The 15,201-nt window shown below is 51.5% G+C and overlaps 1 pseudogene; it reads right to left on the bottom strand.

The window, feature by feature from the left end:
• Positions 1-1,892: 1,892 nt before the first annotated feature.
• Positions 1,893-15,201, bottom strand: part of LOC122481039 — a 39,355-nt pseudogene continuing 26,046 nt past the window's right edge.

The raw sequence follows: 15,201 nt of genomic DNA on the forward strand, positions 1-15,201 counted from the left end.
GTTTTCCAGAACGGCTGCACCGCTTCGCATTCCCACCAACACTGCAAGAGATTCCCGATTCTCCACATCCTCGCCAGCATCTGTTGTTTCCTGAGTCGTTCATTTTAGCCACTCTGACTGGCGTGAGGTGGTATCTCAGTGTGGTTTTGATTTGTATTTCCCTGATGATGAGCAATGTGGAGCATCTTTTCACGTGTCTGTTAGCCACCTGGATGTCTTCTTTGGAAAAGTGTCTATTCATGTCTTCTGCCCATTTCCTCACTGGAGTCTTTGTTTTTTGGGGTGTTGCGTTTGGTAAGTTCTTTATAGATTTTGGATACCAACCCTTTATCCGGTCTATCATTTGCAAATATCTTCTCCCACTTCATCGGTAGCCTTTCAGTTTTGATGATTGTTTCCTTTGCAGTGCAGAAGCTTTTTATCTTGATGAGGTCCCAATAGTTCATTTCTGCCTGTATTTCCCTTGCCTTTGGAGATGTGTCAAGTAAGAAGAGAGAGGGGGACAGAGGATATGAAGTGGGCTCTGTGCTACGTGGGCCCTGTGCTGGCAGTAGATTCCCCACCTTGAGTATTGAACTCACGAAATGTGAGATCATGACCTGAGCTGAAGGTGGACGCTTAACTGACTGAGCCACCCAGGCACCCCTAGAACTAGTAGATTTTCCAGAAAAAGGAGAAAACCTCTGATGCTGCAGACACCTTCCCCACCACCCAAAGAAGCCAATTTATATCGCATGCAGAGAAAAATCAATCTATAGTCTACATCCCCACCAAACATACAAAGCAAGGCCATATATTTTAAACCCTCAGCAAAAACTCATTGTACAAGCACTTTCTATTCACCTAAGATGTCCATGTACAAAGGCAGTAGAAAAAGAGTACTAAATATGCAACACTCAGGGAGTCTTGATTCCGTCACTAGGAGTCATTTAAAGACGAACTCTGCCCAATAAGAGAAGTTTTGACTTTTGTACAACTGATTGTCACTGAATACACTTCATTGTAGATCTGAGACAAAAGTCTGGGAGTGGAACCAGTGGGAGAAATAGGATGTAAATGGCATCCGTTTCACCGGGCGGGAACAATACTATAACAAGTGGCAGGTGGAGACAGAAGAGAAAATAGAATAATGTCAGAAGTCTGAGATCTGAGAAGTTGGGAGATCACTTAAAACTTGTGTTGTTTTCATTTATTTTTGAGAGAGAGAGAGAGAGAGAGAGAGAGAGAGAGAGAGAGAGAGAAAGAGACAGTGTGAGTGTGGGGGCAAGGCAGAGAGAGAGAGAGGGAGACAGAATCTGAAGCAGGCTCCAGGCTCTGAGCTGTCAGCACAGAGGCCGATGCGGGGCTCGAATTCACGAACCGTGAGATCATGACTTGAGCTGAAGTCGGACGCTCAACCAGTCGAGCCACCCAGGTGACCCTGTGGTTATTTATTTTTAAGAGAGAGAGCATGTAAGCGGGAGAAGGGCAGACAGGGGGGAGGACGGAGAATCTGAAGGTGGTTCTGTGCTGACAGCACAGAGCTCGATGCAGGGCTCAAACTCATGAACCCATAGGCCATGACCTGAGCCAAAGTTGGACCCTCAACCTGCTGAGCCACCCAGTCACCCCGAGATCGTTTAAATCTTAGAATGGCGATGTGACAAGTTTCACAAGTTAATACAGAACCAAACATGTCCCGCACTTGTGATGCAGTGTTCAGCCCTACATATACAACCTTTCTAAACAACAGGTGCACATTCAGACACGCATATGTACTCTTGCCCTTAGGGGCAACAGAGGCTAAAAGATACAGAGACTCAGCACTAAATACCAGAAGAGAACCAAGAACATTTACATCACGATGGTGATGGATTGGAGCCCTGAAGGAAACATAATTCACCAGTCCCCAGTGATTGTCAAAATAAACACTTTAATGATAGAGAACGGGGAGGGAGTGTTCTTTTCCACAGCACGATGCCAGCAAATACACATACACAAGGATGATACAACTAGAGTTTTTCCAACATACAAACAGATACGGTTGTGACACACTGCAGGGATCACTAAAAGATGGTAACATTGTAGAGACAGACTTTAGAGAGAGCATCTTCACACAGTCTCAGATGTTACACCCAAACAGAAGACCATGAACGATCTGATAGGCCCCCCATAGAAGGCAACCAGTGCTGCTCTCACAATGATGGTGATGGCAGACTGGAGGCTCTGGGTCTCTGGGTGGGCGGGGCTGGGACACACACTGCATTCACGAGGGAACGACCCGGGAAAAGGTTAGACTGAATTTAATCAGGAGGAAGTGATCAGACACCTTCAGGATGTAGACCATCAAGCCAGACATCTGGCCTGTCCCCTACAGACAAGGAAGTGTCACCACCACCAGAGACAGCCACAGAAAGGTGAGGAGATGTTTGGGGTTCGAAAGGACTACAAAATTACGATAGCACAATCTTCTGAGTCCTTTGGAACCCAAGATGTCTCTTCTCCTTTTTGTCGCCTTATTTGTGCTGTGGACACTGGCTGTTTGAAGAAAGACAGGCCCGATGTCTTGTTCGATGGTCAAAATTCTGCAGTTTTCTGATCCCTACCTCGTGCTCAGATTCAGGCTAAGCCTCTTCAGCGAGAACGCTGCGTACTTAATGCTGTCTGCTCCTGGCACAGCCCAGCTGGTGGCCCAGAATGTCCAGTTTGACATGGGGTCTATTGCCACGTTGCTCCAGCCTCCGCTTATCCGCAGGATGGAATGGAGAGGGGCCAGACTGAAGGTGTCTCACAAGGGCGTGTGGTCTGGGCATTGGTTGCCTCGGCGACTTATCACGACTGGAGTCAGAAGAGCGAGAATTCCTCTCACGAAACCAGACTTTTGGAGTAAAAATCCCAGAGAGTGGCTTGTGATCGAGATGTCGATTCTCAGCAAAGGATCCCTCGCATGTTCTGTTTGGGCTTTAGCTTGATTTGCTGCTTTAGAGTTCTTTTCAGCAAGTGGAGAATGATGGGGTTTTATGATGGGGTTTCGTTTAAATGAGGAGTATCTTTTCTTAGTTCCTGAAGTCCTTGGTATCTGAGACAGTGAGAGAGAGAGACAGAGGAATCAAATGTGAGTCTTGTTCAGGTCCTGCTGACGGCTGAGCCTGGAGGGATGGCTCCGTGGTGACAGAGGCCAGGGGCGAGCTGAGCCCCCGTGCAGAGAAGGAGCTGAAGGGGGGTCTGCAGGCAGGCTGAGGGGGAGAGTGAGAGCCACAAGCCTGAAGCAATAGCCCCCTCAATTGCATCCAGCCTACACTGTAGGATGCAGGGACCCCTGTGCTCCCCGCAGCAGGCGCCTGGTGGCATCCCAGCTCAAGGCTGCCCTGAGCTGTTGCCAGGTCCCGACCATCCCTCCCTCAGCAGCCACCTCACCCTGGAACCCCCTTCCTCAGAAGCAAAGTGATGGCTTTCTCATGTGTCCCACGGAGGCATGTGCTTAGCCCCTGACACACACGTTCAGAAACAGACTGCCGAAGGCAGGAGGGGGCCCTCTGCAGACAAACACACCCCTTCTCACCCTGCCCTGGTCTTCTGAAGGGGGAGGCCAGGCTATGGAACGAGCCCCAGCACGTGAGATGCAACAGGGGCCTCAGACGATGTCCCCGTTCAGTCCTGCCGTGTGCAGATGAGGAACCGTGGGCCAAGGGGCTGATAAGGACCACCTGTAGCCGTGTGACCTGTGCCTGACACCCTGGAACTGAAACCCAGGCTTCGGGCCCTTCCCATCCTTGTGGGGGTCGGGAGACGAAAGCCTCCGATCTGGGGGTGTGGGCAGGCAGTAGACGCTGTTGGCCGCTTGGCTGGACGGAAATAAGGCTTTGCACAGAAATCCTGCCCCAAAGGGGCCGAAAAGAACCCCAAAGGGAGAAACTCCAAGAGGAATGACGAAAAGAGTGGGGAGTGTACCCAGGGCCTCACCCCCTTTTGCTCAGGGACCCCAACAGCCCCTGCAGGGCACCTCACGCCAGGATACACCTGAGGGAACGTCTAGGAATATTCTCAGTGGACACACTCGGAACTCTGCAGAGAAAACGGAAGAGCCTTCCTTTTACTCGTCTAGGTTCTTCTCGCACGTTTCCCAAACTGTCCCTGAGGAGAGTCTCTCGGTGTTGACCCTAATGTAAACGAGGGCCTGCGAAGGGCAGAGGGAGACCTAAGCTTCTTTACTGAGGTTTTATATAAGGAGAAAGTTTGAGTAAAACATTTCCTTTCCATCTGCAGTGCACCTGTCAGGAGGCTGGGAAACGCATTTTAGTGAAGAGTCAACCGTGATTTTCATTGCACGAGGAGGAAAAAGAGCCCTGAATTCCGTTACTGGTAATCAGGGGACGGACTGTTCTTACACTGGGTTTCTAGGCAACATTTCTTTCTTACTGCATCCTCTAGTATAAAAATTGTGAGACACTTGGATCCAGAAGAGCGAGTATTCATCGAATTCATTCATGTGTCTTTGTCCTCTTCTTTCTCTGGGCTCTGTTGAGGGAGGAATGTCAACTCCATCAGGGGCTGATTCTCAGCTTGTCCACAAAATGAGTGACACACACACGGGATCCTTCTATCTGGCTTATGAACATCCTATAGCTCCACAGTCCTTCTGATTCCTAGGTGCATACCAGCAGAGCTTTAAAACATCTCCCATTACCACACCCCAGCCCAGAATGTTGAAATCAAAATCTCAAGGGATTGGGTGACGGCATTCACGTGAGTTCAAAGCTCAGTCAGTGTTTCTTTCACGACAGCGTGATTTAGAACTATTAGCGAAGCTACTCTGTTTCAGACCATGGTGTTCTTGTCCTCATCTCTGCCACCATGACGATACCGGCCCTAAAGATTTTGGTCTTCCTTCGGACACCCTCCCATGAATCCCCGTTCTCCGCTGGACTTGTATGAGGCACAGATTGTCTCGTGTTCCCCTGGATCTCGCGGGGACTTCACAGAGCTGCCCAGAGTTAATTCAGTCAATGCTCGCGTATGTGCTCTGGCCTGAGAATCAACTCAGTTCCTTTCGGTGGATCCTTTTATGAACCAGCTGGGCATGTAGACAAGGTAACGGCAGTGAAAAGGGAAGACAGGTGGATGCCTGAACACCTCGTGTCTGTGCAGGTTGGAAACCTGGCCTCTGCATCTGTGTTTGGCCAGTGTCCCTGTAGAGTGCCATGACTGTCCTCCACTTGATGCCAGCTCTCTTGAGGTCCCAAGGTGTGGGTGGACACTGAGTCCTGGAAACCCCACACACATTAGCACAGGCCTGCTCACCTGGGGCCGAGGACAAACCTGACCCCAGGCAGGCCGTGTGGCAGTCCCAGAGGTGACCCATGATGTCGTGGAGTTTTTGTCGGGGTGCTCTTTCTCCTCAGTTTTAACACTTCTTATTCACGTGGGGAAGCTGAGGGGTAAGTGTCGTTCTAGGTCGTGTTCCCGGAAACACCCCAGAGGAGAAGCCATGTGCAAGAGACATTAAGACGATGTTCCTGATGGGGCGTCTAGGTGGTTCAGTCGGTGAAGCGTCTGACTCTTGGTTTTGGCGCAGGTCACAAGCCCACAGTTTGAGGGTTCAAGCCCTGCATCTGGCTCTGTGCTGACAGTTCAGAGCCTGGAGCCTGCCTGGGATTCCCACCCTCTCCCTCTCTTACTGCCCCTCCCCGACTCGTGCAGTCTCTGTCTCTCTGAAAATAAATGACTTTAAAAGAAAAATTAAGGGAAAAAAAAGACCATGCTTTGGGAGAAAGAGGTCATGGAGCTGGGGAAGCAAGGAAGGAAGTCAAAGAAGCCAGGAAAGTGGGTGCCTTGTGCCAGAGTGCCATGTGTTTGGCCACACGTGTAAATGATGCCGGTCTGCTGAGGGGGGCCGTGGGGCCTAATTCCCGTGGCCGTGAGGACATGGGAGAGGGAACCCCAGGACAGCCCCCGTGGGGACACAGCACAGCTCACATGCCACAGCTGATGGAGATGGGAGGGCCCCCAGGGTGGCAGTCCCCGTGGCAAACAGAGGCAGGACCAGACAGAGGCAGGACCAGACAGAGGCAGGACCAGTCAGAGGCAGGACCAGTCAAAGGCAGCGGCAGCTGGCGGAGGGACCAAACGAGGAAGAGAAAAACAGTTTGGGGTGTGGGAGGAGCTATAATCTAACACAGCAACAGGAATCCATACTCCAAGAGCCACGGACGCCATTACCTCTGTGCCCTAAGCTTGAATGCCACGGAATCTGCACGCGAGTCTGCCCTCGCCGAACTGCACTTTTCTCTTGATCATCTTCTGTTTCATCACACCCAGGGCATTAACGTGGCCAAAGACTTGACCTGCACACTGGTTGGCCACCGAGCCCTCAGCAGCGTCACCCTCCAGCTTGGGAGGGATCTTCACACCCATGGAAGCTTCCAAACCCTGCTCTGAAAATAAAAGCACATCAACAGGATCCACTGTTAGTCGTGATCTTCCTGTGACTAAATCCTCTACCTACGCTGACATCGAATAAGGACGGTGGGCAGGACGAGAAAGGCCATCGGGAAGTTCACGTGTGAGGGGCGCCGAGGGACACGCTTTGATTACAGCCTGTGTTGTTGACCTCTCTCACGCTACCCTGTAAGGATAAGAGCGCGGGGAGGCCAACATGCCCCCAGCGCCAAAAGTGAAATTGAGAAAAGTAGAATTGGTCAAAACACACAGTTCTGACAAAGAAGAGACAAAGGCCAGGAGGTGGTGCTCGAAAGAGGCTGTCCTATTCAAGGGAGGAGTCAAAGTTGAAGGCAAGCCTTTTGAGAGTCACCGGGGAAACCAAAGCTGGGGAATTTACAGAACACGCCCCAATACTTGATATATTTCATATATGTACACTATGCAGAGCATACACACCGAATACACGTAATGTGTGTGACGTAAGACGTAATATGTGTGTCTATAAGCACATTCTTATCTAATTGAGTAAATGGGCAGTTAAGCGTTGGGGGACATCGAGCATAAAGTTCTAAACACTCTTCAGTCAGTTGCAAGTGGAAAATATATACAAACTTGAGAAGGATGAGAAGAGTTGTGGCAAGAAACAGGTGACCTTTTAAGCACCGAGGAAGAATTACAGGCTGAGAATCAAACAGAGTAAAACCACCTGCCCCAGAGTGATAGTTTGTCTTCCTCCAAATTCATCTGTGGAAACCCAATTGCCAACGTGATGCTGGGTGGGGTGGGCCTATGGGAGGCAGATCCCCCCATGAAAGGGATCTGTGCCCTATGAAATTGACCCCACAGAGCTCCCTCACCCCTCCACCCTGTGAGGACAGAGCAAGAAGGCGGCCACACATCAGCAGGAAGGAGGTACCACCAGGCGCCCAATGTGCCACTGTTCGATTTTGGTTCTACTCAGCCTCCAGAACGGGAGACACAAATCTCTGCTCTGACTAAATCACCCGGTCTATGGCATTTTTGTTATCACAGCCTGAATGGACTAAGAAACCCTCCTTGGACAAAAGTCTGGCATGGAGCCCCGTTTCCTGCTGAGGCCTGTGGGGAAGGTGAGCCACAGAGAGGGACTGAGCCAGCAGGAGAGTCTGGGCCGGGACCACGGGAGTCAGGGAGAAGTGGCAGAGAGGCAAGAGGGAGAAGACAGTAAGAATCTCCCGTCCTAAGCCACCTGTCAGGGCTGTGCTTCCCTGAACTCCCACTGAGGCGTCCTCTGGAGCATCTCCACGGGGCGACAGGGCTGCGCCCTCATCACCTCACTTGGGAACTGTGTCTCCTCTTTTCACAGATGAAGTTGGTGCCTGAAGAAGGAGACCCAGGCTCCAGGAGGGGACACCAAGGGTGGGAGGGTAAAGACGACACAACCCAGGGGAACGCTGAAACGCTCGGTCTTCATGAAATGTGAGCTGACGCGGATCCTGATGACAACAAAGCTGGGGACGTGCTCGTGGAGATGAGGCGGGACAAGAGGAACTAGGTGAAGTATCGGAGAACAGAGTGTGCACTTTAGGAAACTGGCCCCTTATAGTTGCAGAGAAGGGAAACCAGGCAAATGCATGGGAAACTGTCGTGGGGCCAGTATTTCCACCGTTACTGTGAGCGCCTAACAGGGAATATCGGCTGCCTGATGGATGTTGAAGGAGAGCAAACACTGGCCCACAAGCCTTGCTGAGAGAGTCCGGGAAGATGGGGTCCAGCGAAAGCGGAGCCAGGTAAGGACAGCTCTAGCACACATGAAACAATGCCATGGAACCATTTTCCAAGTGTTCAGACGCCACAAAGCCACAAGAATTACGCATTACAGATTCATCGATGTTCTCAAGCCATTTTGCTCACTCGGGTCCCTGGAAATTATGTAGCTTCCTGCTCCCAGCATTGATGGGATGGAGATCCCATTTTCAATGGTTTCAGATGAAGGGACCGAGGGGGACATACATGAGATGATGAATAACGTGGCCAGTAAACAGCCAGGAGGCTGAAACCATGGCACCTGGGCAGACAGAGCTGACCCTCACCCCCAAGCTCTTTGGAGCTGGAGCGTTGTGAGTTTGGAGCTGGGCAAAGCAAGCCTGCAAGAGGCCCCATTGCTGCCTGCGCCCACAACCCTGTGACTAGAGCTTCCTACTCCCCCCCGCACCTCTCACCTTGGAAGAGCGGCCGTTGGCTCCCAGAAACCATCGTGGCTGCCAGTCTCCTGATGGCGGGGGAGGGGCGGAGCCTGGCTCTGCGGTCACCACAAGCCAACTGCTGGTCCGGCTGCCCTGGCACAGAATTGGCCACCTGGGTATCTGACTGTGGCGGTGCTTGTGAAGCTTGCACCTCCGTCCTTGGGAAAGTCAAGTTTCCACTCGATGGCCCTTGGGGACCGGGCACCTGCATCGGGGCTGAAGCAAGAAGACACTTCAATGGACAAACCCCAGTTTTCTTAACTCAGCACTGCCAGAACTTCCATTTGTGATGTCCTCCCGCCTCGTCCCCCACCGTCTGTGAGACCAGCCAGTGAGCAGGTACAAAGGCAGACATCATGGATACGAAGGCGATGTCACCGTTGTGTGCCTGGGCATGCTGAGATGGCAAGTGTCCAGGACGCAAAGTCCCTGAAGGGAAGGTCACCCCCTGGAGTCCAGACGGCTTTGTATGGGAGGCGGGCTCATGCCTATTATTCTGTAGTAGTACCCTTCGTCCTACAGCCTAGAGAGAAGGTTCTAGAGAGGCCTCAGGGCAGAACGAGAAAGTACTGCTGATATGTGCCCCAAAAGAAAAAAGAAGAGGGGCAGAATTTGGCCTCAAGGCTTCAGATGCCTGTTTCTCCCTGGCTGGTCCCAGTGCAGGGAGGCTGGGGCAGGGCAGCCCTCCTGGGGCGCCCCCTGCGGCAATCACAGCCCACACACACTGTTCCCACGTTCCCACCAGAACCTGCATCGGGGACGGACTGTGCATAATGGAGACGCTGCCTTCATTCATCTCCGCCCATCCTCATAGCCTCTCATGGCCCAGGCTTAATGCAAGGCCATGTCACACGCATCACCCTCCTGAGACGCGTCTTAACCTGTCCCATCCCTGCCCCCATGGAAACCCAGACCTGGCTGTCAGGGTCTCTGACACAGAGCTCTGCAGGGTTACCAGGGTGCCAGGCAGCCAAGTGAAGAGCCACCATGGGACCCCTAGTGAGAACAGAAATCGTCTGGGACCTCTCAGCTCTGATTGCTTTTCATGGAGCGTCTCCTGCAGACCTTGAGCTCCTGGAGGGGCTGGATGAGCCCTGGCTCTGCTCACACCACAAAGTGCACTGACAGGGTAGGAGCTGGCACTCCTGCAGGGTCACAGGGGTCGTTGGGGGCGTCTAGCAACTGTTCTCTTTGCATTTACAACTGTTTCAGATCATTTGGGTAGAACTGGGTGCTCTGGTACACAGGGAGGCGGGCGCCCCAGGAGAAACAACTAGCAGCTCAGCAACGATTTAACAGATGCAGCCAATGTGGAGCTGACCACAAACCTGTGTGGAAAGCCAGGGAGTTTGTAGGAAGCCACACAAGAAATACAATTGGCAGCAGAATTGCACAAGTAGCAGTGGTCTCCTTTTGGAACAAAACAAAATCAGGAAAAAACAAAGGAGGACTGTCACCCAGCTGTCTCCGGGTAAGATAGCGGTGGCTGAGATTCTGAACCGTTTTTTCCCTTTTCTCCATTTCTCCTCTCGAGCCTCACTTGGTACCAACAGCCTGCATGTTGGACGGGGCCGGGGGACAGAGGCCAGCCTGGGACAGAAGGAAGGAAAGGGCTCTGAGCCACAGGATGCCTTTCAAAGAGTGAATCCGAGAGCAGAGTTCAAACCGGTACGAGCCTACGGGGCCTGTTGGCAGGGATGCAACTCTCAGCCGATTCAGGTTGTTGAAGACACAGAGGACAGGCTTCCTGGGGCCCCAGCAGGAACTTCGTGCCCCTCACAAGAACAGGACTCACCATCTACATCCACGCCCAAGAAGACTTCCTGTTTGTCAAAGGTCAATGAGGCACTCCTATAAGGCCTATAGGTGTCTGACAGGTCATGGCCAACAGAAGCAGTCAAATTGCATTCCCCCACTGAGTCCTGTGGGTCTTCATCCTCTGGGGCCACTGGCAGCTCCCTGCAGAGCCTGGTGTTGCTGGGAGGACGAGACATGCAGAAAGAAGGTTTAGTCAACATGCAGTGCCAGCTAGTTTTGAGGGCAGGGCGGAGGGACTGGTCACAGAACACAAGCAGGATCCCCACAAAGGGAAATGAAGCAGTCTGCCTGCAGCTGGGCCACAGTGTGGGTGCACCCGGATAGGTGCGGGGGGGGGGGGGGATGGGGACAGGCAGGTGCTCAGGGCATGGCCAGAGCGCCAGCTTATGGGGCAGGAGTGGGAACCACCCCAGGGCACAACAGTCATGACCCACAGCACACCAGAAGACGATAAAGCACCATCAACACTTTGGCATACACTGTGTGGACATTTACACAAAGCACCAAGAGAACCCCAGGCTAAGGCAGCATTGTAGACTCCTGGATATCTCGTGGGCCCAAGGCCGACGTGTCTAAATACTGAGACGGGAAAACTGTTTTCCTAAAACCATCCTTGCTGTGAATGCCCGCCAATGTGCTAATGGCAACCGGCAGAGAGAGCTGTGCATCTTACACGGGACCTAATACGAGGAGAGACCGGGAGAGTGCAAGGCATCCTGGGACTGCTTAGTCCACCTGCGTCAGTGAATGAAAGATACTCCATTTGAGAGGGATTAATAACGGGGCCTATGCGAGTACCACATGACACAGAGGACCTTGCTGAAGGACCACCTTGTGGGTGTCGGAAGGGATGAAATAGGTGCATTTAGCTCTTTCTAGATTGGCCTAGATCTGAGATCCCCAGATGTCACCACTGAATTAAAGCCCATGATTCTTCAGAGTTACCTGGGGCATGTCGGGTCCTGGTCTTCTTCATCGCAAAGATCATTATGATTGTCTACAAGTAAATACAGACCGGCCAGTCACATAAACAGAGCAGCACTTGGACATGAAAATTAAGTGTCCCACGCAACTAGCACACGGGCACTAATGTCCTTAGTTGGGCAGCAGGGCATTGAGAGAAATAATCCAAGAGGCCTCAAGCAATGCCTTGGGAACATGCCTTGGCTAGCTTTCCTAAAGCATCGGGCAGGATTTCCCTGATCTGGTAGAGCCCCATCTCAACAGTCCGTCTGCAGAGGTCAACCTCTGTTTTACCGCAGATTCCGGGGAACGGCTTACCTGCATTCTCAAAACGTACTGCAAACTTCTCTCACTAGCTTCCCTCATGAGATACTCTAGGTGGCAGGGTTTTAGGGAATTTCTACAGAGGCCAGACTGATGCACGGAATCTGCAGACCCTCAAATCAAAGGAAATCTTTTGTCCGTGATCCCTTTTGCTACACAGGCACATGGGCCATGCACGGGGTGGGGCCATGCCGGGGCTCAGCTATGCTTCAGGGAAACGTACAAGCAAGCTGATGGTGGAGGTGGTTATGTCCTGACACTCAGACGACGACTTAGGGAAGACAACCAACACAGAGGACACGGACACTGGGGACCAGAGCAGTGAAACCAGGGAAACAACACACCCAAAGACATGGGTAAGGCTGACATCGCCTTGACAGGCACAAAACTTCAAGGAATATTGTTTGGGATGAAAGTGAGAGGATGGCAGTTGAGGAGACACAGTGTGTGGAAATCAGGAACAAGACAGACTCCTCTGCGTGTGCCTCACAGATGAGTGTGAGTTTGTCACACCCGCCCTGACCCCAATGTCCTGACTTGTGTCAGGAGCCACAGGCATGGCCTGAGATGAGGAACAGAGGGCAGGGCCCTGATGCATCTGATGTCTGTGCTTAGAAGTCTATCCTAGAGCCTGACTCAGATCCATATGTCTACAGGGCTGAAACACCTGGATAACAAATTCCAACATAAGCAGAGTAGGGATACCCAACTATGGGGTCGACTTGGGAGTCCAGTTGGAGCTTTAGCACCTTCGCAGTGGAGGACTCACTAGCTGCTTCCAGAGCAGGACAGACATCCAGATCCTCATATGAGTTGATGTTGGCCCTCCTGTGTGTCCAGGGGGAATCAGATAGGTCAGGCAGAGCTGAGTAAGTCAAATAGCGTTCATCCAGTGAGTCCTGTTGGACATCCTGCTCTGCACTCTCCTGCAGCTCCCTGCAGAACCTGGTGGGGAGGGGAGGTCTGAAGATTAAAACAGGAAAAGTAGACACCACAGCATCTTACTGGTTTTCACGGGGAGCCGAGAAGTGTAGTCATAACGTAGGGGCAACCCCATTATTGACAGGGAAAACTATCTTCCTGTTTCAGGGGCACAGTGGGGATGCTATGGGGGCAGGAGAGGCAGAGAGGGAGAGACAGGGAGACGCACACACACACACACACACACACACACACACACACACACAGAACAGAGGTGTTCAGGGCACTGGCCACAGAACCAACTTCTGTGCACCAAACTGAACTACTGTGGAATGGATGTCATGACTCACAGCACACATGGAGAATCCTAAACATGAGTTCAACCCTTTTGCATAAATTTTGTTGATATACATTCAGTGGCTAAGTGAACACATGTTAAAAGGCATCATCCACATGGAGAGATTTGCATCTTCAAGGACTCTTTCTCTTACTATCGTGACATCACGTGAGGTTTTTTGATTTTTTGGCAGTTATCCATTTGCTACAGCAGATCCTCAAAGAGGTAACACCAGAGAGACAGAAGTAGACACGTCTGTCACTCTGGTGTTTCCCAAAGGAGAGATCAGGGCAATACAGAGCACCTCAGGGAGTGACAATTCACCTACTTCAACTGACTGCCCGTTATCGAAACTGAGGGATCATTAAAGGAACTTATCCACATAATACATGAAGACACACGTCATGGCCAAAAAAGATATTCTGAGACTGGAGAATGGATGAAATAGGTAAATTTGGCGGTTTCTGTTTTTCCTGTGAAATGTAGAGTTGAACCACTGAAATAAAATCCCATGATTCCTCAGACTTACCTGGCGCATGTCAGGTCTTGGTCTTGTTCCTCCTCTTGATGGGTGTGATTTTCTGCAAATAAATACAGACGGGGCCAGTCACGTTAAACAGATCCCTGCTTGCACATTAGTAACCCAGTGTTCGGTGCCACCCGGGGACTCAGCGATGCTCAATGAGAGCACAGGTTGAGTGAGAAATATTTCAGGGTATCTCAGATAGTGTGACAACTGGCTTGATTTCCTGGCCTGAGCCACTGGGAGAAATTTGCTCTCTCCAAGAGATCATCATCACAAGTTCCTCTGTTTTGAGTCTGTGCAAACACTTTCAGTTCTCTTTTTCACACAGATTCTGGGGACCTGGCCTCTCTACCTTCTAAAAGGATACGTGCAGTTTTCAGCCTTCTCTCGTGAGATACCTGGCTGGTGACGGCTTAGTGGAATTTATACACTGAGATGGAACAGAGAGCGTGCAAGTACAAAGCCTCAAATTAAAATGAGTCTTTGAGCGACACAGAAACCTTGGCGCAATTCCTGTGATGAGGGAATGCCAACGCACAGCTCTACTCCTGGAAACACACAAACGAGCTAACAGTAGAGGCACCTAGTAGGGTGGGTTTTCAGACGAGGCTTAGGAAGACAAGCCAAAGCAAAGAGATAGAGAATGAGGCTAAGAACAGGAAAGCCAAGGTTACATCTTTCACCCTGGACAAGGATTCCGACTGACTGTGGCAGGCATGGATTCTTAAAGGACCTGGCTCAGAGATGAAATGTGGAGCATGAAAGCTGAGAAGAGGCATTGCATCCAAGGTCTGACAGACACCTTCTATGGTCGTGTTGCTGAGGCGAGTCGTATCTGTCATGCCGCCCTTGGGTCCAATGACCTGACAGTGAAGCCCAGGGGACATGGGCATGTCCTGGGAGTAGGAAGGGAGAAGAGTTCCCTGACCCACATGATGTCTGTGCTTGAAACTCCATCCATCCTGGAGCCTGGCTCAGATCAAGATGTGTGTACAGGGCCTGCACACAGGGATGAGCTCTCTCAGCACAGCACAGGTGTGGGGCACAAAGACCAGGAGATGTACGGGGCAGTCCAGCTGGAGCTTGATCACCCTGACAGCGGAGTACTCACTGGCCATTTCCAGAGCAGAAGAGACTTCCAGTTCCTCAGGGAAGAAGATGGCGGTGCTCCTGTAAGGCCAGTAGGAGTCAGACAGGTCAGGAAGAACCGAATATGTCCAGTAGCGTTCATCCAGAGAGTCCCATGTGATTTCCTCCTCCACCACCTCTAGCAGCAGTCTACTGAGCCTGAGGCAGGGGCAAAACTGAAGATTAACCAAAGAGGGATCTGAAATCCTACGTCCTGTCTGGCTTTGATGGAAGGCAAAAGGCATTTTCACAAAAGCAAAGAGAGTGCCTCATTAATGAGAGAAACAACTCTTCTTTTTGTGTGGGACAGGGTGTGTCTGTCACAGGGGCGGCAGACAGAAAGGACAGTAAGTGCTCTCTACACTGGCCACCTAGCAAGCTGATGAGGAAAGAGCCTGAATGAGCACCGTGCCATCCAGTCCTGACTCAAACACACAGAGTCACAGGACAGCAGTGGCTCCCTCCCTTCCGTTCAAATGCCCTTGAGTCCTGCATGGAGTGGCCCAGTGCGTGCAGCTTCGGGGGCCGGCTACTGTCTC

The sequence above is a fragment of the Prionailurus bengalensis genome, chromosome C1 (genome assembly GCF_016509475.1).
Source record: "Prionailurus bengalensis isolate Pbe53 chromosome C1, Fcat_Pben_1.1_paternal_pri, whole genome shotgun sequence".
NCBI classification, from domain to species: domain Eukaryota; kingdom Metazoa; phylum Chordata; class Mammalia; order Carnivora; family Felidae; genus Prionailurus; species Prionailurus bengalensis.